Consider the following 26093-nt stretch of genomic DNA (forward strand, 5'->3'; position numbering starts at 1 on the left):
GTGACCTCATGGACTGTAGCCCACCAGGCTCCTCTGTCCATGGGGATTCTCCAGGCAAGAATACTGGAGTGGGTTGCCATGCCCTCCTCCAGGGGATCTTCCCAACCCAGGGATCAAACCCAGGTCTCCTGCACTGCAGGCAGATTCTTTACAGTCTGAGCCACCAGGGAAGCCCATGAATACTGGAGTGGATGGCCTATTCCTTCTTCAGGGGATTTTCCTGACCCAGGAATCGAACCAAGGTCTCCTTCATTGCAGGGAGATTCTTTACCAGCTGAGCTACCAGAGAAGCCTGTTATTTACATGGTTTTACTTAATTCTTTCAAAAACTCACACAGTAGAAATCCCATATAGTAGAACACTTACACTAGCTAACATTTATTCTTAACTATGTGTTAGGTGATGGGCTCAGGTTTTACATATTTTAACTCATTAAACCCTCATGAAATAAACCTTATGGATAAATCCTATTTTTTCAAAGTAGGTACTAGTATATCTGTTTTACAGTTGAAGAAACTGAAGCACAGGTTTGTCTGTATACCCAACACTACCCCCTCACTGTGGGGTGTACATATTAGTGAGCCTCAAAGAACTCATAATTAAGTTGAGGAGCTGGGGTTGGAATATAAATTGGCATATTGTATTTGGTGGATAATGCTACCACATGTATCAAAATGTGTATATCTACTGAGGCTGTGAATCTATTTCCAAACCTTTGTCCTAAGGAAGAGTTTCAGGGATTTATAAGATTTAGCCATAAGGATATTCATTTAAATATTATTTATAGTAGCACACTACTTGAAATATCCTAGATAATGCCTAAAAACAGAGTACTTATGAATAAACAATGATCTTCTCATAAGATGAAATACTCATAGCTAATAAAATTATGTTATAGAAGAATACTTAATGAAATGGAAAAAAGTTTATGGTACAATGTTAAATGAGAAAAACAAAGCTATAAAACAGTATGTGCAGAATGAGCCCATTTTGGTAAAGAAGAAGATGTAATTTTAAGCATATAAAATGTTAGAAACAAAGATATCAAATTGTGAACAGCAGTTATTTCAGAACTATGGGACTTTTTTTTCTTTGTGGTGTTTCATATTCCATGACATTTCTATAATGAAATTTAACTATAACATGTATATAATTCCATAAATAAATATCAGTTTAAGTTAAAATTTGAGGAAATCCAATGAGAATGATAATTGATTGCTATTGTTGCTGTTCAGTTGCTAAGTCATGTCTGACTCTGCGACCACCTTGAATGCAGCATGCCAGGCTCCTCTGTCCTCCACTATCTCCCAGAGTTTGCTCAAATGCATGTCCATTGAGTCGGTGATGCAAATGATCTCATCCTCTGCCACCCCTTTCTCCTTTTGCCTTCAATAGCCAAGTGCTATCCAAAGCCTCTGAAGGTCTATCTAGGGCAAAGAAGGTAACACATTTTTGTAGCGATGGATGGATTTCCTGAAAGCCACCTCCTCCAAGTCTCAGAGCTGCAGAGGGGCAGCCCAGCTTGGCTGGGGTGGTTCTCCTTGAAGTCCCAGCTTCCTGCTCTGGATGGGGAGATGGTGACTGACAGCACTGTCTGTGGTCACACCAGCTGGTCCCCCGTCCCCTCAGGCGGGCAGGTTTTATATGAGTGGGGTGGGGGTGGCTGGCTCCTGGGAGTGCTGAGGAGGAGAGCTGCTCACAGGGCAGAGCAGGGCGTCCAGTGGTGGCGAAGCCTCTGCCTTTCCGGGATGATGTCTGTTCACAGCGCTGCCTCCAAAGACAGAAGTTTTTATTCTCTCTGAACAAAAGCAGCAGCTCGCTAAATTCAACCACGGTTATGGGTGTGGAGATTTCTGAGATGGCAGAGAGGCCAACTGAACACACATCCTAAGCACATTTGATTTGATCACTTTTGTCCCTGGAACGGAGGTTTGTTGGCACGTTTGAGGCTGTTTTCATCAGGGTTCCCGGGATTTAGAGCTAATAACCGGCCTAAGAACTGTGAGACCCACGTGGTCTCTGCACTCTCCTTCTGTTACTTTCTTATTTCATGATTTTGTGAAAGAAAGGTGTCTGCAAGATATAAGAGACAGCTTCTGAAACCTATGGGTGCAATACCTGCAAATCTTGTCTTTGGCGGCAGGAAGAAATGGAAAGAGGATGGGGAAAGAAGGTAGAGAGAGAGATGATGTGGGAATGGGAAACGGGCAGACAGAGGAAGGAAGAAACAGGAGGCCTGCTTTCCTGGGGCCGTGCTCCAGCCTGAATCTTGAATCAGGACCAGGCCTTGTACAAACTCAACGTGACATTTAATACCACCCCGTTCCTGGGATTAAATGTTACACTAATAAAAAGAGAGCTGCAAGACAAACAGTTGTGCCCTGGAAGTGGAGAGGGACGCGGCTGTGCAAAGCTCAGGGCCTGAAACTGAGCTACTTCCACCTGTTACTGCCTGCTGCAAATCTGCCCAGTGTGATTTATTTGCTGGCAAATTCATCACAGGTGCGTATTCTAACCATTTACTGCGGAAGCAAGAATTACAAACCCTACCTTGCAGAGAGGGAAAACCAAGCTGCAGCAAACCTAGAGCCCCCCACCCCAGCATCTGCCTCAGGTGGTCCCAGGATGGCCGCTCAGCCAGGGTGTGCAGTTTCAGGACAGCAAACAGTTCTTTTGCAGAAATCCCAACTGAAGATAGATCAAGGTAGTGGCCCTTGGACAAGTGGTTTTATTTGTTAAAACTCATCTTTGAATACTTTAAAGGCTAAAACTCCAATACTTTGGCCACCTGATGCGAAGAGCCCACTTACTGGGAAAGACCCTGATGCTGGGAAAGATTGAGGGCAGGAGGCGAAGGGGGCAATAGAGGATGAGAAGGTTGGATGGCATCACCGACTCAATGGACATAAGTTTGAGCAAACTCTGGGAAATACTGAAGGACAGGGAAGCCTGGAGTTCTTCAGCCCATGGGGTTGCAAAGAGTCAGACACGACTGAGTGACTCAACAACAGCAACAGCACAGTTTCCTGGGGGCTTCATCTAAAAACCAAAAAAAACAATTTACCTGGCAGGACAAGATACTCTGCTCCTATTAGTTAGAGTGTGTGTGAGTGTGTGTGTGCGTGTGCACTCAGCTGTGTCTGACTCTTTGCAGACCCCATGGACTGTAGCCTGCCAGGCTCCTCTATCCATGGGATTTTCCAAGCAAGAATACTGGAGTGGGTTGCCACTGCCTTCTCTGCTGTTTAACTATACTTATCCATTCAACCTCAGTTACTTCTTCCCATAGTCCCTGGTCACAAACAGAATGTTTACAGTCAGTGAGCTGAATATTATTAGACTTCTGTCACTGACAGAAACAGCATTAGCCAAAGCCTTACCCTAAAGAGAAAATTTCTTACACACCAATGGCTATCCCTGTGTACAGCACCTAGCACCTTGTTAGGAGGTGTGAGTGGCATTTGGGTGGCAATCTGGTACAGCTTTCACTCACATACATCATAGATGTTGATGAGTAAAGTGCTACATCATCAATGGAAAAGTAGGGAGAGGATATGAACAGATCACAGAGGAAATACAAATGACATTTGAAAACATGAATGAAATGTTCCACTGTGCTTATAATCCACTCAATGCCACATTAAAATAAGAGATACTTATGCCAAAATTTGGGGGCTGATGTATCAATGACATCTATAACCCACTTTCAGATGATTTGGCAAATGTAAGAGAAATGCATGTGTGTAAATAAATGCCATGAGTACTGCAAGGGGTCACAGCTGATGAATGCAGGTGAGGAGTATATATATTTCTAAGTTCAGGAATATGCATGCAGTACTCTTTTTAACAGTAAAAAAGAAACAAATAGATGGTTAGTATGCATATCTATATGGTGGAATGTTAGTCATACATTAAAATTATGTCTTTTGTTTAATGGCATAGGAGAATCCTCACAACTTAATGAAAAGTGAAAAAAATCATATTAAATCATATGTAGTACGATACTCAGTTTTTGAATACAAAATGTGATTAAAAGGAAATATTCCAAAATGTCCACATTGGTTACTTCTGATTCTAGGAATTTAAAATATAAGATTTTCTACATTTTCCAAATGTATGTACTATTCTTATAAAGAGAGAAAACACTTGAGAACTTTTTTCACGGATGATGATATAAGAAACACTTTTACACTTTCAAGTTAAGTCAAAAAATATCTCTTTGCGTCCCGTTGTCAGCAGGAGCAGAGGTGAAGCTGCATCTTCGATGCTGGGGCTGAACACCTTTAGGAAGACGCCCACAGTATACACATGGAGGGAGCTCGAATCCGAGCCACAGCTGTTGGTTTCAGGATTCACGTTTCTATAAGCAAGCATCCTTAGCATGGCACTCAGGTGGTATTAAAGAGACAAATCGGAAAAAAAAAACAACCCAGGAGGTCAGATGGACGTTTCAGATTATTCTCCCCAACTCTTCCTCAGACTGACATCCTACCTGGAGCCCAGTGGCAGAGAGGTGGGCTTCCATTTGCATTCTTGTCCTGGGGGGCCACAGGTGAAGATGAAGAGGCTGGGGTGAAGCACACAGCAGTTCAATTCAGTCGCTCAGTCGTGTCCGACTGTTTGAGACCCCATGCACTGCAGCACGCCAGGCCTCCCTGTCCATCACCAACTCCCAGAGTTCACTCAAACTCATGTCCATCAAGTCGGTGATGCCATCCAACCATCTCATCCTCTGTCATCCCCTTCTCCCGCCTTCAATCTTTCCCAGCATCAGGGTCTTTTCCAGTGAGTCAGTTCTTCGCATCAGGTGGCCAAAGGATTGGAGTTTCAGCTTCAGCATCAGTGAATATTCAGGACTAATTTCCTTTAGGATGGACTGGTTGGATCTCCTTGCAGTCAAATACTGGCTTTCTGGCATATATTTTTGGTTCAGGAATTATTTAAATATACATGTGACGTCTGGAGTTTGTATTAATATAAATATACATAGTATGTTCACTGAGAATGTTCAAAATCAGTGTTTAGTCAGATGGTGTTTTTCAGTTTAAAACGAATTCCCCCCTAACCTGTAGAATTTGGAAACCTGGTTTCTCCAGCTCCCACCTTGTGCACTTCAGTGAGCCTGTCCTGTAGGCTGGTGGCTCCCAGGCTTGTGGTTCGCTGGAATTCCCTGGGGAGCATCAATCATACTGAGGCCTGTGATGGCCTCCAGAGATTGTCATTCAAATGGTCTGGGGTATAGCTTGAGTGGTGTGATCTTCGAAAGGTCCCCAGATGATTCAAATGTGCAGACAAGTTTGGGAACTGCCTCTTTCATTCTCTATTTCCTTTTCTGACTTGATTTTTAAAAAATCCACAAATAATTCTGAATAACTTCTGATCAACCATTTCTGCTTTCAGTTGACATGAGGCTTCTGGGTCATTTATGTTTGCATGTGGCTGAATGATATTTACCAGGCTTTTCGTGAAATGTTTACAATGTTGTCCCTTCTCCTACTTTAATGAGAACAATGGTGCCCTGGCATCAGAACCCCCAAACTGGAGGTTACAAACTGTCCTGATTCAGAGAAAGCTGAGGACCCCACTCTTCCCTGCGCCTTGATTACCCTCCTTTGGATTACACAAAGTTTATGCTTAACCTCCCATGATTTTGCAGAAATTGTTCTTTGAAGCAACTCTGAAGCATGAGCTTGTGAACTCATTCAGACAATAAGTAAAGCCTGACACAAAAGAAGCAAAGTGTCCACAGATGCAGATGAAGAAGCCCAAAGCTGGAAGAGATGATGGTGTCCTTATCCCTGCCCACACATAATTGATATTAAAAGTGATTCCAAACCACAAAACAGTAAGAAAATTCCTAAAAATCTTTTTTTTTTTTTTTGGCATGGGAAATCAAGTCAATTCTTGTTGAAATGTAAAAATATCAAAAGAAAATATTTATAGCCCATTTTGTGTCCTAAGCACACACTTTTTTTTTTTTAAGTCTTCATTGAATTTGTTACAATACTGCTTCTGCTTTATGTTTTGGTTTTTTGGCCCTGGGGCATATGGCATCCTAGTTCCCCAAACAGGGATTGAACCCACACACCCTGTATTGGAAGGCGGAGTCTTAAACACTGGCTGTCATGGAAGTCCCCTAGTACCGCACACCTAACTGGCCTTTTAGGTACCCTGCATGGAGTGTCCTTGGTGAGTGTCTGTGATTCATCACCCAGTTATGATGACTCAGATCACTTAATATCCAACTTGCTAAAGAGAGAACAGTGATCATTATAGATTTTTACTTGATAAGAATATTCCCCTTTAGATTCAATCAATATTGCCAAGTTGCCTAAGATACATTACTGGGCTTGTTATGTTTAAAACACCAGAGGAGACTATATAAAAGATTTTCATGTTCATTTTTGAAAAGCAACTCTCACATGGCTCCAGCTAGTAACTCACTGTCTGTTCGACCTTACCTCAAGTTGCCTCTTACATCAGGATGGCAGATATAAATATGGACACAAATATTACTCTACTTCTCTAACTGAGAGGGTTAGGAATGGCCCCATGGAGTGTGAGGCCATGGGACAACCAACCCCTTCCTCCCAGAGGATATTGAGATAAGGGAAAATCAGTCTGCCTGAAAAGGCAGTTGAAATTTCAAATAAGCACTCGTCCCAAGGAGAAGGATGTTGAGCGGCAGCAGGGAGCCATCCAACTGTTCTGAAGCTGTGATGCTGAAAGATCTCAGGAATAACTGTAATCATTTGAATTACTCTTCTGCTTTGATCCTTCCAACACTGCCACTGCAAATAGACTAAAATCCCAAACACATCCCAGGGCCCATAAAAATCCCTAATCTTGGGCCTCTCCTACCTCTCCAACCTCAGGTCCGACCATCTCCCTCTTGTTCATCAAGCTTCTTTCTGTTCCAGAAAGAGGCCGACACTCTTCGCACCCCAGGAAGTTTCCTATGCCTGGCCTCTTCCTATGGCTTATCTTTTAATGTGTGTCTATTTCATTTTAGATACTCTCCCATGATTCCACTGCCTCTCACTTTAAAGCATAAGCTCTAAGAGTGCAACGATTATGTGCATCTGACCTGCTTTACATCTGCCCCGGCACCGTAGAGAACCCTAGGTCCTGATAACAGGGGATGCTTGACCAATTCTCTTTCCAAGAAAACCAAGAGCAGGTGTGGCCCTCCCTTCAGCAGCCCCCAGAGGATCCCTGCTGGATACACCGATCTATAAGTACAGATAGAGCCAGGCAGCTTTTCACACTTGCCTCGTGGTATTTATACCCATAGGTATAGTTTTTCAGTGCATCCTGCTATAATTGTCTTGGGTCTGTTTACTGCCGAGACATTCATTTTCACAGACTCGTTAGACATGCAACAGGAAAAAAATGAGAACATTAGGCCCCTGAAAATAAAATTATTAGGATGCTAAGCAATAAAGGAGATGACACGTCACATTGAGGCTACTACAGAGAGGCTTTGGAAGGCCTTTCAAGTGAACACTGGAACACCCACAACGAAAGCAAACTGCAAAACCAACAACATGCTAACGCTGTGCATTATCATCAGCCACTGTGATTTGTTTCTTCCTCTGCAGGGCACGACAAATGACACTGAAGTCAAAGCTCAACTTTTTTCCCTGTAAAGCCATGACTATTTTCCTTGGAGCCTGGGCCCTCGACAACCACGCAGCTGCCAAGAATGTGCTCATCCTTTGAAACAAATGCTATGCTGAAACTGATGTTTTCAGATGCCAACTATATAACCTGAGAACGTCTATGTCATTTACATGCCTCTCGTACCAAGGAATCAATGCTTAGAATATCACTGCTGCTGATTCCTGAATGTAGTGGTCACATTTATGGTCTTTGGAGATGAAGAGTGACGTGCCATTAAAGTGCGCCCGCCTGAGTGGTCCTGAAATAACAATTTTGCTGATTTCTCTGTGAACTTTGATCTCATTACCAGCCTGCTCTAATGAAACAAATGAGCACACAGTCAAAATCATGCTTGTGATTCTTCAGTGCGGTTTTCCAGCCAAGTTTGTCTTTTGTTTTGTTTTGAAATACTCCTGTGTGTGTGTGCGCGCACACGCACACACACACACACACACACACACACACACACACCCCTGCCTGCTTGGTACCTCCTCTGGGTTATTTACAAGGCATCTCCAAAACCAAATTTATATTTTTCCCCGCCTATTCCTATTACATGTAACACCTGCCACAACTGCTGCCACCCTTATTCGTAATCATCATAACTCCAGAGATATACTACTGTTTTTATCCCCAAATTTTACAGAAGAGTTTAGACTGGGTAGGTAATTGACCCAGAGTCATGCAGTCACAGGGACAGGCCCAGGATCTGAAGATATACTGGGTTTATCCAGCACTCATTCTGTTAACCACCATCTCCTTACTTCAGTAAACAGCTTTAGCCCTCATTGAGTTACTTAAGTCAAAATTGTGGGGTCGCCCATTTACAGTTCCAACTCCTTTATCCATCTTCTCTATAACCAATGTGACTGCCCACCCTATCAATCTCCTAAATTCATTTGGAAACCATTTACTTCTGTCTTCCCTGTTACTACTACACTCTGCCACCATCAACTCCTACCTAGGCAGTTACTGTAATAGCCTTCTAAATAGACTAGTCCCCAAGTTAGACCATGCTGCAAGATGAGTACAAACAAAAAGGCAATGTGAACTCATCAGTCCCACATTCCCAATCTATCCCTCCCTCCACCCTTCCCCACTGAAGATAACCAACAAGGACCTATTGTACAGCACAGGGAAATCTGCTCAATATTCTGTAAAAACCTAAATGGGAAAAGAATTTGAAAGATAGATACATGCATATATGTAATTGAATCACTTCACTGTACACCTGAAACTAACTCAAAATTGTTAATCAACTATGCTCCAATATAAAATAAAAATGAAACAAAAACTTACCAATTCCATAAACATCATAAAATCCAGAGAAATAAAGGAACACTTTAATTAATTAACAACAAAAACAAAAAGGCAATGTGAGTAATGAAATCATGTAGCAGTATTTGGGGTCATCCAGATAATTCAGATTATGTATATTTTAAAAATTTAGACTATCAATGTGAACCATTTCAAAACACTTCCTCAGTTCTCAAGTAGATACAAGAGCCCCCAGTGCCCAAACTGACCCAGACTCATTCTTCAGATGGCAGCTTCACAGTCATTCCTTAGGGAACCATTCTCTGACTCGGAATAGGCTGGATGCTCAGAGCGGCCCACTTGTCACACTTACCTGTAGCTGTGTGATTGACATCTGCCTCCCTAGACTGACAGCTTCGTGAGGGTAGGGACTGCAAGCTTTACCTTTTCACTGTTGGTCTCAAATACCTAGTAGAGTGTTCAGCAAATAGAAGGATTTCAAATATTTGTGGGATAAATGAATTTGTCCATAAATGAATGGAAATTAGAACGGCTTTGGTATTTTCTAATTCTGAATGTAATATATATTGTGTACAAATTTCAGGCTATCTAGGAAAAGTTAAGAAAGTTAAGTCAATTCCTTTCCAGTTTTCTTTTTTCTTCAAATTGGACTCGATCAACATTTATTTGCATCTGCTGAGAATCGACTTTGTGGGAAGTACCTTTAAACCATGTGTATATGACTGAAAATCCATGGGATTTCCCCCTTATTAGGTACCAAATGTGCCCAAATTTTGGGAAAGGACACAAGATTAATCTTCCTCTCACTCTTTTTTGCCATATTGAACCTGTCCACATCAGTTCCTAATTTGACCTGGGGCATATAAGTAGCATCCCCCTAAATGCTGGTTCTTCCATCTTCCCTCTCTTGGGCACATTCTTTCCCATCCTCATTATACCTTGCTAGACAGTAGAATCAGTTGTGTTATATAATATACACTGAGGATTCAGCTATTTGTACTCAGCAAAAATAAAATAACAGCATAAAAGAATTGAGAACAAAAGAAAAATACTTTAGATAACGTGGGACAAGCCATCCACCACCTTCTTAATTTGCTGGAGGTAGAGGCATGAACCTCTGTACCCTTGGGCCTTCTCAGTTCTTGCCTTACTTGCCTTTCATAATAAGGACTGTCTTATTATATGAAAGCCTTCTTCCGCGATCAATGCAAAGAAATAGAGGAAAACAACAGAATGGGAAAGACTAGGGATCTCTTCAAGAAAATCAGAGATACCAAAGGAACATTTCATGCAAAGATGAGCTCGATAAAACACAGAAATGGTATGGACCTAACAGAAGCAGAAGATATTAAGAAGAGATGGTAAGAATACACAGAAGAACTGTACAAAAAAGATCTTCACAACCCAGATAATCACAATGGTGTGATCATTCACCTAGAGCCAGACATCCTGAATGTGAAGTCAAATGGGCCTTAGAAAGCATCACTACGAACAAAGCTAGTGGAGGTGATGGAATTCCAGTTGAGCTATTCCAAATCCTGAAAGATGATGCTGTGAAAGTGCTGCACTCAATATGCCAGCAAATTTGGAAAACTCAGCAGTGGCCACAGCACTGGAAAAGGTCAGTTTTCATTCCAATCCCAAAGAAAGGCAATGCCAAAGAATGCTCAAACTACCACACAATTGCACTCATCTCACATGCTAGTAAAGTAATGCTCAAAATTCTCCAAGACAGGCTTCAGCAATATGTGAACCGTGAACTTCCTGATGTTCAAGCTGGTTTTAGAAAAGGCAGAGGAACCAGAGATCAAATTGCCAACATCCGCTGGATCATCGAAAAAGCAAGAGAGTTCCAGAAAAACATCTATTTCTGCTTTATTGACTATGCCAAAGCCTTTGACTGTGTGGATCACAATAAACTGTGGAAAATTCTTCAAGAGATGGGAATACCTGACCACCTGATCTGCCTCTTGAGAAATCTGTATGCAGGTCAGGAAGCAACAGTTAGAACTGGACATGGAACAACAGACTGGTTCCAAATAGGAAAAGGAGTTCGTCAAGGCTGTATATTGTCACCCTGTTTATTTAACTTATATGCAGAGTACATCATGAGAAACGCTGGACTGGAAGAAACGCAAACTGGAATCAAGATTGCCGGGAGAAATATCAATCACCTCAGATATGCAGATGACACCACCCTTATGGCAGAAAGTGAAGAGGAACTCAAAAGCCTCTTGATGAAAGTTAAAGTGGAGAGTGAAAAAGTTGGCTTAAAGCTCAACATTCAGAAAACGAAGATCATGGCATCTGGTCCCACCACTTCATGGGAAATAGATGGGGAAACAGTGGAAACAGTGTCAGACTTTATTTTTCGGGGCTCCAAAATCACTACAGGTGGTGACTGCAGCCATGAAATTAAAAGACACTTACTCCTTGGAAGGAAAGTTATGACCAACCTAGATAGCATATTGAAAAGCAGAGACATTACTTTGTCAACAAAGGTTCGTCTAGTCAAGGCTATGGTTTTTCCTGTGGTCATGTATGGATGTGACAGTTGGATTGTGAAGAAGGCTGAGCACCAAAAAATTGATGCTTTTGAACTGTGGTGTTGGAGAAGACTCTTGAGAGTCCCTTGGACTGCAAGGAGATGCAACCAGTCCATTCTGAAGGAGATCAGCCCTGGGATTTCTTTGGAAGGAATGATGCTAAAGCTGAAACTCCAGTACTTTGGCCACCTCATGTGAAGAGTTGACTCATTGGAAAAGATTCTGATGCTGGGAGGGATTGGGGGCAGGAGGAGAAGGGGACGACAGAGGATGAGATGGCTGGATGGCATCACTGACTCGATGGATGTGAGTCTGGGTGAACTCCAGGAGTTGCTGATGGACAGGGAGGCCTGGTGTGCTTGGATTCATGGGGTCACAAAGAGTCGGACATGACTGAGTGACTGATCTGATCTGATCTATTATATGTATTATAAATTTAGGAATATACACTCAATTTTTACATATGACCTAATCTTGGAACCTAGCAGCAGCAGCAGCAACCTTGGAACCTAGTCCTTGGGTTACATTCTGTTGCATTTCATACTGTGTTCTCCCCTCTCTGCTTTCATTTATGTGTTACATTAGGATGGTGTATCCTCCTTCAATTGACCACATATTTATTCCTCAAGGCCCAGCTCAAATACCACTTTATCAGCATCCTGGCATCCCCGATCAGAATGAACCAAAGCTTCTACTGCACCCTCACCACAAAGTTGTATACTTCTCTTTACTACTCTTTGCTGCCAGCTGTGGACTGGGGCTTGCTGTCCTAATGTCAGAACTGGATCACAAGCTCCTTGAGAAGAGGTATCATACATATTTTTGTGTCCCTGGCAGGTAGCCTAGAGCCTGCGTAAGCTTTTGATAATTTATGCTAGATAATAAAACACAACCTCATGAAATTTTCTTTGACCTATAACCTATTAAAACATCCATGATACAAATCCTCAGTTACAGTGTTCAGTGTCGTGCTTGCTCCCGGGTCTACCCCCTCAATGGATTGCTTGTTTAATTTAATATACTCAAGTTTTATTCTCAGGAATGATAGTTAACACTAAGCCAGAGCTTAAAACTTTATGAGGTACAGTGTAATCTATAAAAATATTGAATCACTATGCTGTACACTTGGGCTTCCCTGGTGGCTCAGATAGTAAAGAATCTGCCCACAGCGCAGGAGACTTGGGTTTGATCCCTGGCTTGGGAAGATCTCCTGGAGAAGGGAATGGTAACCCACTCCAGTATCTGGGCTGGAGAATTCCATGGACTGTATAGTCCATGGGGTGACAAAGAGTCAGACACAACTGAGCGATGTCACTTTCATGGTGTACACCTAAAACTAACGTACTATTGTAAATCTAATCTTTCTAAAAGAACATTAAGGAGAAGCAGAAAGCTGGAAACAAAACTCTCTAAAGTCCTAAACGTCCATATTCTCCCATGCAAGTACTAAGCCCGACCCTGTTTCGTTTCTGAGCTCAGATGAGAGTGTCCACATTCAAGGTGGTATGGCCATAGACTAAACTTCCATATTCTTAGAAGAACACACCTATCATGATGTTAAAATACAAATTATATAACAAAATTTAGACATGTCACCAGAGACAAAAAGTAGCTATTATCTATTTGGTTCCAGATAAATAGCTATTGTTTATTGTTTATTAATTACCACCATCTGTCATTTAAAATTTTCACACCATCTGTCAATAACTGCATGCAGAAGGCAGCAGATTCATACCTCTTCTTGTTGGTCAGATGCAATGTGCTCTACCCAGATAACTATTAGCAAAGAACAATGCTTGACTTCTGTACCCAACTTCATTTGTCACAGAGGGAATCTCACCTTAAGTCCATCAACTCAAAATAGGAGTCTCTCATCCTGTGTATAAACTGGAACTAATTTTCATATTTTGGTTTTTAACTTCTATTGTTGAATATTTCAAATATATACTTGAGGAGAAATACAATAAAGACCCCAACACCTCAATAAACCCTCATGAGCAGCTTCAGTGATAATCAACTCACAGTCAATGTGTTTTCATCCCTATCTTCCTCTCCCTGCCTACCTTAAATTATTTGGAAACGAATCCTCAACATATTATTTAATCTATAAATATTTCAAGCTCTTGGAAACAAGACCTAACCACAACGCTATTGTCACACCTAAAACAGGAACCATAATTCACATTCACCCGATGAGCCCATTTTGATCCTGCTGCAGAAATGGATCTCGTTAAATATCTCCCTGTAAACAGCTCAAAAGCCCTTTATAAACTGTACACGTGATGACTGACTATTACAATGCTACTCGAAGGGCAAAGAAAACCAGCTCGTTCCCTGAATGCTGCTTCATACTGAACTCGGTTTTTGGGGAGGGGTTGCATATTTTACTCCTTATAAGGTAAAGAAAATGGTCATTGGCACCCACACTACCGTAACAACCCTGACAGCCACTTTTTCTACACTGCCCAGGGTTACAAATGCATGAAATTGCCTGCTGGACTTCAGCTGTACATGTGAACAACTGGTTTTCCACACAGCAATCATTCATTTTACAATCTCACATCTCCCCTAATGAATTTCCTATGAATACTGGTATTAAAGAACCTGAAAGAGGAAAGACCTCTTTTTAAAGTTAAATGCCATATTTTTCAAAAGGTTGCTGCAGAATTTTTTCCTTACCCGTTAGAGAAAAAGGACATTTATGCAAAGAAATGTCTTTCTGTGAGGCCAATATTGAATTTTCCATTGTTGGTGCGCAGTGTCTCTTGGGAGGCTCTTAATTGAATCAGTCTTGAAAGGTTTTCTTTGTGTTTTCCCTCAGACCCTCTTACGGATTATAGAAGCATTGATAGTGAGCACAGCTCTAATGGAAGATGCTGTCATCTCATTATTCAGTCTGGTCTCTGTCTCAATAGCTCATGCCTCTTAAGTGGCTGGTATGCTATCAGGTCAAAAAGAGGTCAAGGTAGCCAGACACAGGAAGCAGTAGCTCTTCACAGGGGACAGAAGAATAGTGGTGGAGAGAAAGAGATGGTACTGCTGCTGCTGCTGCTAAGTCGCTTCAGTGGTGTCCGACTCTGTGCGACTCCATGGACTGCAGCCTACCAGGCTCCTGTGTCCATGGGATTTTCCAGGCAAGAGTACTGGAGTGGAGTGCCATTGCCTTCTCCGACCCTACTGCATACTCCAGACTAATTTACCCAAGTATAGAGGAAGGTCCACACATTTACCCAATGAAGACCAGGGAACATAACAGAATTCTGCAATGGTTTCTGAGGGCAAGGCACAGTAAGACTCAAGAGCTTATGGGGTGGGTCATGCACAGGCGGTGCGGCTTTCATGAGGCTACCTGCCATGCCAGGGTTGTTTTCCCACATGCATCATCTTAATCTGAAAACTTGGCCAGGAAAGGCTAGCCATCAGGATATGACTCCTGCCTCTGTCTAAATGCTGCAGCTGAATTACTTGCAACTTTTCCTGTTCTATATTGAATAGTCAGACATCTTCTTGACTTAAGCTTTATTTCCTTAAAGAATCCTCCTCTGTCTCCGTGCCCCATCTAAAGCCCCCCGTGTCTGATCATGTCCTCACTGACATATATGAACCATCATTTTCAAATAAGCTAGAAACACTGCTGACTAATGCTTTAAACCTCTCAAGGCATTTTTTTTTTTTTTGCACACTCTCATTGATGCACACAAAAACTCTTTGCCAAAAAACACTTCATTACACTCAACAGTAGACGCAGCAAAAGAAGAGAGAAGACAGGCGATTTGAACATGTTCATGAATAGTAAGTTAGTATCAAGATGAAAACTTGAACAGGATCCTTAATTCCTTGTCTGACATTGTTTCCACATTATCTCACTTAAGAGGAGATTCTGAAAAACAATCAGCCCTTCTAGACTGTTGGGAAATAGTATTCCAATATCCTTGGCCCATGCAAGTTCAATGACACATTCTATACATACATACACTCTCACATTCATATGGGTTGCTTGGCCATTATTATCTGATTAAAGTGGAAGCAATAGTTTTAATAGTTGAAAAAGAAGTGAAATAGGACAATAATTAAAATGTTGCACATGTAATCCATATGCATATGTATGTGTGTGTATGTGTGTGTGTGTATATATATATTTATATATGTATGTATACATCTTTGTTTATCAATTTTTCTTGAGGTAGGACCAAGGGTTTTCCTTTCACATTGGGCTCTCTCGTTGACCTTTCTTGCAAACACCATTTTTGAAATGTTAAATCTATAATTTCTACTTTGGGCTTCTTTAAAATAGAGTGAAAACTTAAAGCCACTTGGAAGCAATATGAGTGCAGAAGACTTTCGGGTCTTTATAATTCTCCTCCAGTCTTTCAGAGCTGTCTCATCTACAGTTAATTCAATAGCAGTCTTTTAGATACAGTTGTCCCTCAGTCTCCCCGGGGGATTGGTTCCAAGCCCTCCACAGATACTAAAATCCTCAAGTGCTCAAGACCCTTATGTAATTGCCTATTACAGTCACTCTCTCAGGACTTTCCTAGTGGCTAAGACAGTAAAGCATCTGCCTACAGTGTGGGAGACCTGGGTTCGATCCCTGGGTCAGGAAGATCCCCTGGAGAAGGAAATGGCAACCCACTCCAGTATTCTTCCCTGGAAAATCCTATGAACAGAGGAGCCTGGTAGGCTACAGTCCATGGGGTCACAAAGAGTCAGACAAGACTGAATGACTTCATTTCTTCACTTCACAGTCGCTCTCAGTATTCATGGGTTCCTTAACTCTGGATCCAAACAACAAGCAGCTTGAATTCATGGTTGGTTGAACCCATGGAGGCAGAAACTGTGGGTAGGGAGGGCCAATTATACCTGCTTTTTAGTTTTCACAAATGTTTAACTTCTATAGTTTTAGAAGAAGTTCTTTTGTTTTTACACTTATGTTTAGTATGTCATTTAGTATTTTTTTATACTGAATGATAAAATCACACATATAACTGGCAGAGGTTGGCAGGCAATCATTTGACTCTTCGAAGGCGTGTGACTCTACCTCTGGGAGAAGACCTTAGGCATCGCATAGAGTAGTGGGAGCGCCAATTCTTTGGCCACCTGATGCAGACAGTTGATTCACTGGAAAAGACCCTGATGCTGGGAAAGATTGAGGGCAGGAAGAGAAGGGGGTGACAGAGGATGAGATGGTTGGATGGCATCATCGACTTAATGGACATGAGTTAGGATAAACTCTGGGAAACAGAGAAAGACAGGGATGCCTGGTGTGCTGCAGTCCACATGCTGGATATGCCTTAGAGACTGAACAACAAAAACAACAAGAGCAGTGGACACATTATGAGCTGTTTGAGTGCCATGGGTTTGCTCTACTGGGAAAAGCAGTGTCTGTTCACATAGGGGAGTGGGGCAGCTAAGTAGAAGATGACTAACTGTTTCTGGGTTTTTTCCTCCTAAGAAGCAATACAGTTTGGTAGGAAAAACATCTAGCAAGAAGAAGACTGTCCACAGCTCTGGGTCTGGGCCCGAAGGACTTCATGCAGTTGTAGAACTTTCTCTGGGCACTCAGTTTTCTCATTAGAAAATTAAGAAAATGGACAACAGCATGGTTGCTTAGAGCACCGGGAATGAGAAAGATTCTTGGCCCTGGACTTGGCCCAGTAGAAAAATCATGCCATGATTGATTGTCAATGTCTGCTCTGAGTAGTTAAGAGGGAAGTGGTAAAACACACACATATCATCTTGGAGCTAGATAATTCTGATCCCTGTGTAATGAAAAGGGTGCAGGCTTCAGGACTGCAATTAACTCTTGTGACCTTCAGCAAAGTTAATTACTTCTATGAGCCTCGGGAAAGCAGGAGAACTCCTTGGGGACCTAGGTAAGCTATTTTCTAAATGCTATTCTTGGATTATTCTCTGCTGCTGCTGCTGCTAAGTCGCTTCAGTCGTGTCCGACTCTGTGCGACCCCATGGACGGCAGCCCACCAGGCTCCCCCGTCCCCGGGATTCTCCAGGCAAGAACACTGGAGTGGGTTGCCATTTCCTTCTCCAATGCATGAAAGGGAAAAGTAAAAGTGAAGTGGTTCAGTTGTGTCCGACTCTTAGTGACCCCATGGACTGCAGCCTACCAGGCTCCTCCGTCCATGGGATTTTCCAGGCAAGAGTGCTGGAGTGGGGTGCCATCGCCTTCTCCGTCTCACATATATAAGCCCTGAGAAAACATCAGCACACAGTGTGCGCGTGCTGAGTCATTTCAGTCATGTCTGACCGTAGCCCCCCAGGCTCCTCTGTCAATGGGATTCTCCAGGCAAGAATACTGCAGTGGGTTACCATGCCCTCCTCCAGGGGATCTTTCTGACCCAGAGATCAAACCCGCATCTCTTACGTCTCCTGCATTGGCAGGTGGATTCTTTCCCACTAGCGCCACCTGTGTACTCAGTAACTGTCAGAGAAATGGAACCATTGTTGTACTAAGAGCTTAGCACAATATAGGTAACAGGCGCTCAATAAATACTGATTTTCCTTTCCTTCCTAAATTGTACAATCCTGGATGACAAGTTTCATGTGCACAGAGACACAATTTCCTTTTCTCTTCTATCCTTGAATAATATTTAGGCTGAATATAAAAATATAGAAACCTGAAGAATGGTTTGGAAGTATCTTAGTATTAAAGTGTTAGGAAGTTTTTTGAGCCTTCTAACTCCACATAAAATTTTAATAGAATGTGAGTATCAGACTATTTTCCTGGTTGCAAAGTATGGTATGAAGATGATTTTAGATGTGAGATGAACAGGAATGAGTTATATATTTATGTGAATGTGTATTTTACAAAATATTGGGTTAGCCAAAAAGTTTGTTTGGGTTTTTTCATAAGGTGTTACAGAGAAACCTAAATGAACTTTATGGCCAATGCAATATAACTCACCCTGTTTAATTTTCTGTAGTAGTATAACGATTTCTTTTAAACTAAATATCTAAAAATAAAAATAAGTGACTCTATTAAGGAAAACTTTCAAGTAAGAAATGATAGTATATGGTTCTGGCACAAATTATAGTTTGAAAGTGGCCAGAGTTAAAGAAACTTATAACTAGGTAATTGGCATCGCTGATTCAATGGACATGAACTTGGGCAAACTCTGAGAGATAGTGAGGGACAGGGAGGCCTGGTATGAAGGGGTCATGAAGAGTCAGACATAACTTAGCTAGTAAACAACAACAAATACATAACTAGTTAAAAGCATGGAAATTTTCTATAGCTCAACTGAAGTTTGCCTTTTCTCAGTTGTAGGGAGGACAATTCTCAAGTTTTCTGTAAAATTTTGTTATTTACTTAAATTAAAATTAAAGGTATACACAAGGAAATTGTTGATCATTCATCCTAGGCATGTGTATTGCAGATTATAATTTTCTGCAGCCTATATGTTATTAAGCCTTTTTCTTTTAGAAAAATCATTCAGCAATGAAACAATGGCATTTTAAAGATGACAATATCTCATGGTATTCTATGAAGAACACTATTATTTCTAGGTCTTCATCCTCTAAACAATTTTGAGAACCATAGGTTCAGAGCATCAGTGCTCAAGTGGGGCTGATGTTGCCCCACAGGAAGCATTTGGCAATGGGGGACATTTTTAGCTGTGATAACTAGGGTGTCCGTGCTGCTGGCATCTGGTGAACAGAGGCCAGGAACGCTGCTAAACATCCCATAATCAATATGATAATCCACAGCAAAGAATTACCTGACCCAAATGTCGATAGTGCTAAAGTTGAGAAACCCTGCTTTAGAGTTTTGTTTATAAATGACTTATGAACATCTTGATCTAACACCCACAGCTGAATGTTTAACATGTTCTGATGAGGCTGTAAATACCTACTTCCAAACTTATTTTCAGAAAGCATTAGGAAAAAAAAGAAAGAGACCTCATAGAATTTTAACCCCCTTTTTAAAAATTACTCCTCCATTTAGTTTTTAAAAACATTTATTTGTTTATTTATTTGGCTGTGCCAGGTCTTGGTTGTGGCATGTGGGGTTTTTAGTTGCAGACTATGGGATCTAATTCTCTCACCAGGGATTGAACCCAGGCCTCTTGCATAGGGAGTGCAGTCTTAGTCACTGGGCCACCAGGGAAGTTCCTCCATTTAGTTTTTGAGAGTAAGCTGGTTGAAAAACCACCTAAATTATTACGGTACAATATCTACCCTCAGTTGATAGATCAGCTCAAGTCATCAGCTAAGGTCCTCCAAAGGTCTTCCACTTTCCATGGCAAATAACCTCCAAGCTTATGAAACAAGTTTTCTCACTTCTGATTGTGTTGGCATCCACATGGGTTTGTGTGAGGGACGTGTCTGCAACCCTAGCCTGTTTTCTCAACTGTTGCCTGGCACAGCGTTGGGCCTGGTGTAGGGAGTCCACCCATTCTTTAGTTCTATGATATACTGGGTGATGGTAAGTTATCAATGGGAAATCAATTTCTTTAGCCTTTCTACACTTCCTTGTCTACTTTTCTGGGCTCTGTTAGCCTGGAAAAAATATTTCCTCAGGGCTGCTGGTAAGCAGGTCTCACTAGCATTTCATACTTTATTCAGAAACCATTTCTGTCCAAAGATCACACTCTTATTAGAGGCCTAAAGCAGTCTGATAATAAATGTTTCCATGATTGATCTAAATAGAAGAAAGAGACCAGGGTGTTACCCTCCATTCCTGACACACCTCAAGAGCAAACTGTACTTGTAAAATTTTTTAGGACACAGGAATGACTGAAGAGGGTACAATAATTTATATAGGGCCTCCCCTGGAGGTTCAGTTGGTAAAGAATCCACCTGCAATGCAGGAGACCAGAATTTGATTCCAGGTAGGGAAGATACCCTGGAGAAGGAAATGGCAACCCACTCCAGTATGCTTGCTTGGAGAATACCATTGACAGAGGAGGCTGGTGGGCAGAAATCCATGTGGTCACAAGAGTAGGACACAACTTAGCAACTAAACCACCAATAATGTGTAGCCCTATATCTATCATAACATCAACTGAATTAGTTCTTGATTTAATATGCTTTTGGGGAGGTTAGGGGAGAGGGAATAGAGGTGAAATTTTAAAAAAAAATTTGACATTAAGTTGCATTAATACTGATCGCTCTGAATGGGCCAGACACAGAGTTACCTGGTCCCATATTGACTGAATAATCAAAGTGCTGTACTGTCCAACAGAAGAGGGGTGACAACATAGGCTCGGTCTTGTCAACTTTGAAAGGACACATACTCCGTAAAGAACTAGTTTGAGCAGAATGAAAATGTCTCAATACTTTGATTTGTGGCTGGATAATTTTTAATTTTTAGCTCACAGGCTTATTTTTTTTTTTAAAGATTGTTCCACTTTACGCTTAAGGAGCTGAAATTCTACAGTGTCATTTGCCAGGATACTGATTATATGTAAGTGGGAGACTTTTTTTTTATCAACAATAAATGTCTTGCATTGTGAAAATAGCAGCTTGACTCCCACATTCATTTAGCAGCAGGAGGCATGAAATGGATTGGCCCTTTTGAATTATTCCAGAAATGTGCTCCAGATGCATGTAGATAGATCACTAAATATAAATCTCATTGCTTCTTTCTTTTACTTTTTGCCCCACTGCTAAGCAACTTTTAAAACTGGTATAGGATGATTTCTTTATCATCACTATCCTTCAGAATAAAATTAAGTTTATCAGAAAGCAATGAATGTTATCCAAATACAATCTGATAAATCCTATTGACTACTGCAAGTTGCAACTGGTTGACTGCCAAACGCTGCCATTTTGATGTGTGAGTCTTTTGTTCCTGAAAGATTCATTTATTTGAATGGTTTGGTGTTAGTTTCCTATTTATAGTGGCATATGTTATACCAGGGCTTCTCTGGTAGCTCAGCTGATAAGAATCCACCTGCAATGCAGGAGACCCCAGTTCGCTTCCTGGGCTGGAATCCCCTGGAGAAGGGATAGGCTACCCACTCCAGTATTCTTGGGCTTCTCTCATGGCTCAGATGGTAAAGAATCTGCCTGCAATGTGGGAGACCTGGCTTCGATCCCTGGGTCAGGAAGATCCCCTGGAGGAGGGCATGGCAACCCACTCCAGTATTCTTGCCTGGGGAATTTCCATGGACAGAAATGCCTGGTGGGCCACAGTTCATGGGGTCACAAAGAGTTGGACACAACTGAGCAACTAAGCACATGTTATACCAACGAGGTGTGCTGCGTACACATCCTTTTCTCTTGAAGAACTTACCATTCAGCTGTGAGATGCGTAGTTAGCTGGCAGGTTCCAGCAGCAGGGCCTTAAGAATCTGCCACAGTGTCTGAGATGAGGTCTGGGCAGTGCTTAGCCAATGACTGAACATGCAGCAGTAATAGAGGCTGCCCATTTCTGCCCAACCCAGGACTCCTTTACTGGGTACTCATTGCTCTGGAGTTGTCTGTGGGGCTGGTTGAGACTGTCAGAGAAGCATCACTGTCTGAAGCTCTGACTGCCCTCCTCCTGCTTCCTTCACTTAATCTTTGGCAGGAATAACACTTAATAAACCTTTGGCCCTCCTAACTCCATCTCAGCATTTGTTTCTCAAAGGACCCAACTGATACACAACATATAGATGTTGTTACCAAAACAGGAAGAGTGAAAAATTCTATGCTGCATTTTGGGCCAATGGCCAGTGAGCTGCAAATACTTCCTGGGGACTGTGAACACCAATGCTAATAATTCAATTCGTATACTGTGCTGTGATGCTGCATACTGGTATTTCTGCTCTGACTGTGTGTGTATGTATGCTCAGTCGCTCAGCTGTCTCGGACACTTGGTGACCCTGTGGACTGTAGCCCGCCAGGCTCCTCTCTGTCCATGAGATTTCCAAGGCAAGAATACTAGAGTGGGTTGCCATTTCCTCTTCCAGGGGAACTTCCCAACCCAGGGATAGAACCCATATCTCTTGCGTCTCCTGCATTGGCAGGCAGGTTCTTTACCACTGAGCCATCGGGGAAGCCCTCTGCTCTGATTGGGCAGTAGCAAAATCTCCCTGAGGTCCTTGGGGCCTCAAACCAGTTACCATAACCACCTCTTGGGACCCTGAGGGTTAATAAGGTCCAAATCTAGTGAGAATCCCAAAAGAGGATTAGCTTTTACTCTCTTTCAAGTGCTGTAGAAATTGGTTAAGAAAAGACTCATCTGAACAGCAGGATGGGCTGTCTTGAAAGCTATTAATTGCCGTTTCCCATGAGATTTGGGGGATTAAGCTGATGAAAGGAAAAGCACTAATATGAAAGGGAATCTATGTAAATTCACTAATTTAAACCAATTGGCTATTTTCAAATTATGTGTTTCAGTTGTTCTGCCTCCGTGGGCAGGTGAAGTGCTCTGTTTCAAAGTATTTACCCATTCCAAGCACTTCACTGCCTGCTGAGGGAAGAAGACAGTCGATTACACCCTTCCCAACGGGAGGAGGATGGAAGGACTCATGTTTCCTTCGGCGATAAAGAACATGAAAACAAAGTAAGGTAAACTCAGAGAGGTAAACTCAGAAAACAAAAATAGGATCATGAAGAATACATAAAAACTGGATTCCTTTCTTTCACCTGATCTATCCTGAGAATCTCTGAACTTCTTCCATGGGTTGAATCCCATGGCCACTCATGTCAACAGAGTCCCCAGTAATGCACAGGCTCCACTGAACCCTTTGGTTGGAGGCTGACCATTAACACTGTTAATAATCCCTACCTATTCACCCCTTACTCATTGGATTTCCTTGTCCTATTCCTAGGTTACACAGACTGGATTTAGAAATCAGAGAAACATTACATCCACTTTAAATTCTGAGTACAGGAGGTCATTCTATTCAAAAGAACACTGTCACCAAAAACAAAAACAAAAACAGCCATTTAAAGTGAATCCATTTAAAATGGAACATAAAATTCAAGAAAATAGTGAATAAAAGGGTCCATCAAGACTTTATTTTGAGAATTGAAAATAAAATTCATGAAAGTGAATTTATCTTCCATTTAATCAAATTCAGGTTATAACTTTAATTATGCTGTAATTCTTAGCGCAAACTAAAAACAAATGGAGGAACTTCCCCAGAGGTCCAGTGGTTCAAGACTCCATGCTTCCAATGCAGAGGGCATAGGTTTGATCCCTAGTTGGGGAATTAAGATCCTATATGCTGTGTGGTGCAGCCAAAAAATAAATAAATAAAATAAATAAAAAGAATAAAGATCTATTCTTCAAAAATTAATGAAGCATTAATAGGGTTACATAATTTTTTTCAAAAAGAAGTGATGGTGGTATTACGACAATTTTAAGGAAAATTTAAGAATACTTAAGGGCTTTACTGTTTACCAAGGGTCTCTCACAATCCTTTGAATTCCATACCTTTCCTTGAAGTACCTATCATATGACCATCCTTGTTGATTTTCCTTTTTTCAACTGTTGAATTGTTTGCCAACTCCTTCGGTCATGACTTAGGTATGTTTTAGGAGGAGATCAACATCACTTTCATTGACTTCAAGAAATCTTGCATATTGTGCATCAGATACAAGTTCTCACTTTGCAAGTAACTTACATCGCTTTGACACTCTTCTTTCATCTCACTAGACTGGTGAGGAAGGTTCTAATGGTACAAGAGAGGAATATTTGAGAGGGCACTTATCTTGGATTAGTGAAGTTGTGAAGTCGCTCAGTCGTGTCCGACTCTTTGTGACCCCATGGACTGTAGCCTATCAGGTTCCTCTGTCCATGGGATTTTCCAGGCAAGAGTGCTGGAGTGGATTGCCATTTCCTTCTCCAGGGGATCTTCCCGACCCAGGAATCGAACCCGGGTCTCCCGCATTGCAGGCAGACGCTTTACCGTCTGAGCCACCAGGGCAGCCCCTGTTAATCTTGGATTAACTCATCACTAAATCAATCCTTTCTTGCAATAATGAACTTTCTTCCTTTTATAATTCCCTAATTTCTGAGAACTAGTTAGAGAAATCACAGATAGCCAGGACGTTTTCAATTAGTCCTTAAAGCTGCTATACCTTCTTTCGGGTGTAGGATGTTAAATTGAAAACATTTTTACCAACAATCTAGAGATACTGAGTCTTCCTAACGTCAGTGGCAGAGCCAAGGAAATGGCCAAAGTTAGCCTAGTCTATGGACCACACTGCCGTACTGATCCCCTGAGCAGAATGAATTAAAGCAGAGAACATTAGCAAAGAAAACAGAAGGTATATTTCTACCCTTAACGATGATGAAAACTCACTGTGGCCTTAGCAAAGTCACTTAACTTTTCTGGGTTTCAATTGTCTCTGTGGTCTTGTAGAACAAGAGATAGTTATGATTACTGATTTGGGGCCACAAAGATATGAGGGAGATTTTGCTACCACCAGTTCAGAGAGCCGATATACCAATTTGGGTGATAACCCAGTACCTAAACTGAATCATAGGTATTAAATGGTCAAGGTGCCCAGGAAATGACTAGAGTTCACTGACCACTGGCTTAAATGGCAATCAGCTCATGTTATTGCTCTGTTATCATTCCCTGGGACCTCGCACCCCAATCCCAATGCAACCCCCACATCTTGTCAGGTATGAGCATGGTTTTGTCAGAAAGGAATTATAGACCATCAGATATACCTTTCTACCACACGCACACCCTCATGCTCCAGAAGGACAAGTTTCCTACTCTTAGAGGGCTACCCTACCGCCTGGCTGTTAACCTGCTGGGGTTCTGACTGCGCAGTCTTCTCTCCTTCTTTCATCACTAGTATCCTCAGTCTCTTCCTTTGCACTAACTCAAGGAATCGTGGGTACCTGAGACATCATCTAATTGGAACCAGCACTGGATGCTAGCTTCTCTTCCTTCACTTCTCTGAAAAGCAGAAGTCTCTTCTTTAAGCATGGGTACTTCACTGACACTTTCAAGTACTCTTTTTCCTCTGTGTTTAAAAGGAAGCACAGATGTCCTACATTCTATAAAAATCTTTATTTGATACTGTATTCCATCTAATGATCATCTTATTTCCTTCCTTCTACACACAGAAACCTTTTTAAAACAAGTCATCTACATCTATTCTCTTCTTGCTACCACCCCCACATCCCCTGCTCAGAATCTGTTGCAGGGATCACTCTATAAATAAATTTCTCACTGAAAGGTCACCAACCCGTATAGCATCATGAAATCATAGACTCTGTACATTTTAGGAGACATTTTTGACATTTATTCCAAGTCTCCCATTTTATAGATGAAGAAGAACATGCACAATTTCATAGGACCAGTAGTCTCATTTGCCTTGGTGCCCCTTGTGGAATTTGATATTGTAGACTTTTTCCTTTTTCTGAACAATGTAGGTTAATAATAAAAATCTTGTCAATCTGATTTTTTTTTGATCAGCTCAAAGAGATGGCCTGAACATTAACTGAGTATACCTTAGACACAAAGACAAGATGACTATTCACATGTACTTGTTTCAATCCAGATTCTTAGGTGAGATCTCCATCACCCTTTACCTACCACTGTACTATCACCAGGCTTCAAGTTACTTTCAAGCTATTTTCGTAATCATCAGAGGCTCTTGTTATTGCTGGAAGAATTCAATAGAAATGTATTTACGTCT

General features: G+C 41.6%; 1 protein-coding gene and 1 long non-coding RNA gene across 4 annotated transcripts in view; one reads left to right on the top strand and one right to left on the bottom strand.

Moving 5' to 3' along the window:
- Window positions 1-26093, bottom strand: part of CERS6 (ceramide synthase 6) — a 344488-nt gene that overhangs the window by 10497 nt on the left and 307898 nt on the right. The window lies entirely within an intron of this gene.
- Window positions 1416-8714, top strand: LOC129646342 (uncharacterized). Of its 3 annotated transcripts, none has more exons than XR_008711862.1 (4): window positions 2367-2502; window positions 4237-4513; window positions 5657-5845; window positions 7602-8713. It is a non-coding gene; the product is annotated as an uncharacterized LOC129646342 (long non-coding RNA). The 3 variants fall into 3 exon arrangements; XR_008711863.1 differs by having other exon boundaries at window positions 2403-2502; window positions 4240-4513; window positions 7602-8714; XR_008711864.1 differs by lacking the exon at window positions 4237-4513 and having other exon boundaries at window positions 1416-2502; window positions 7602-8706.

This window comes from Bubalus kerabau, chromosome 3 (assembly GCF_029407905.1).
Source record: "Bubalus kerabau isolate K-KA32 ecotype Philippines breed swamp buffalo chromosome 3, PCC_UOA_SB_1v2, whole genome shotgun sequence".
Lineage (NCBI taxonomy): Eukaryota > Metazoa > Chordata > Mammalia > Artiodactyla > Bovidae > Bubalus > Bubalus kerabau.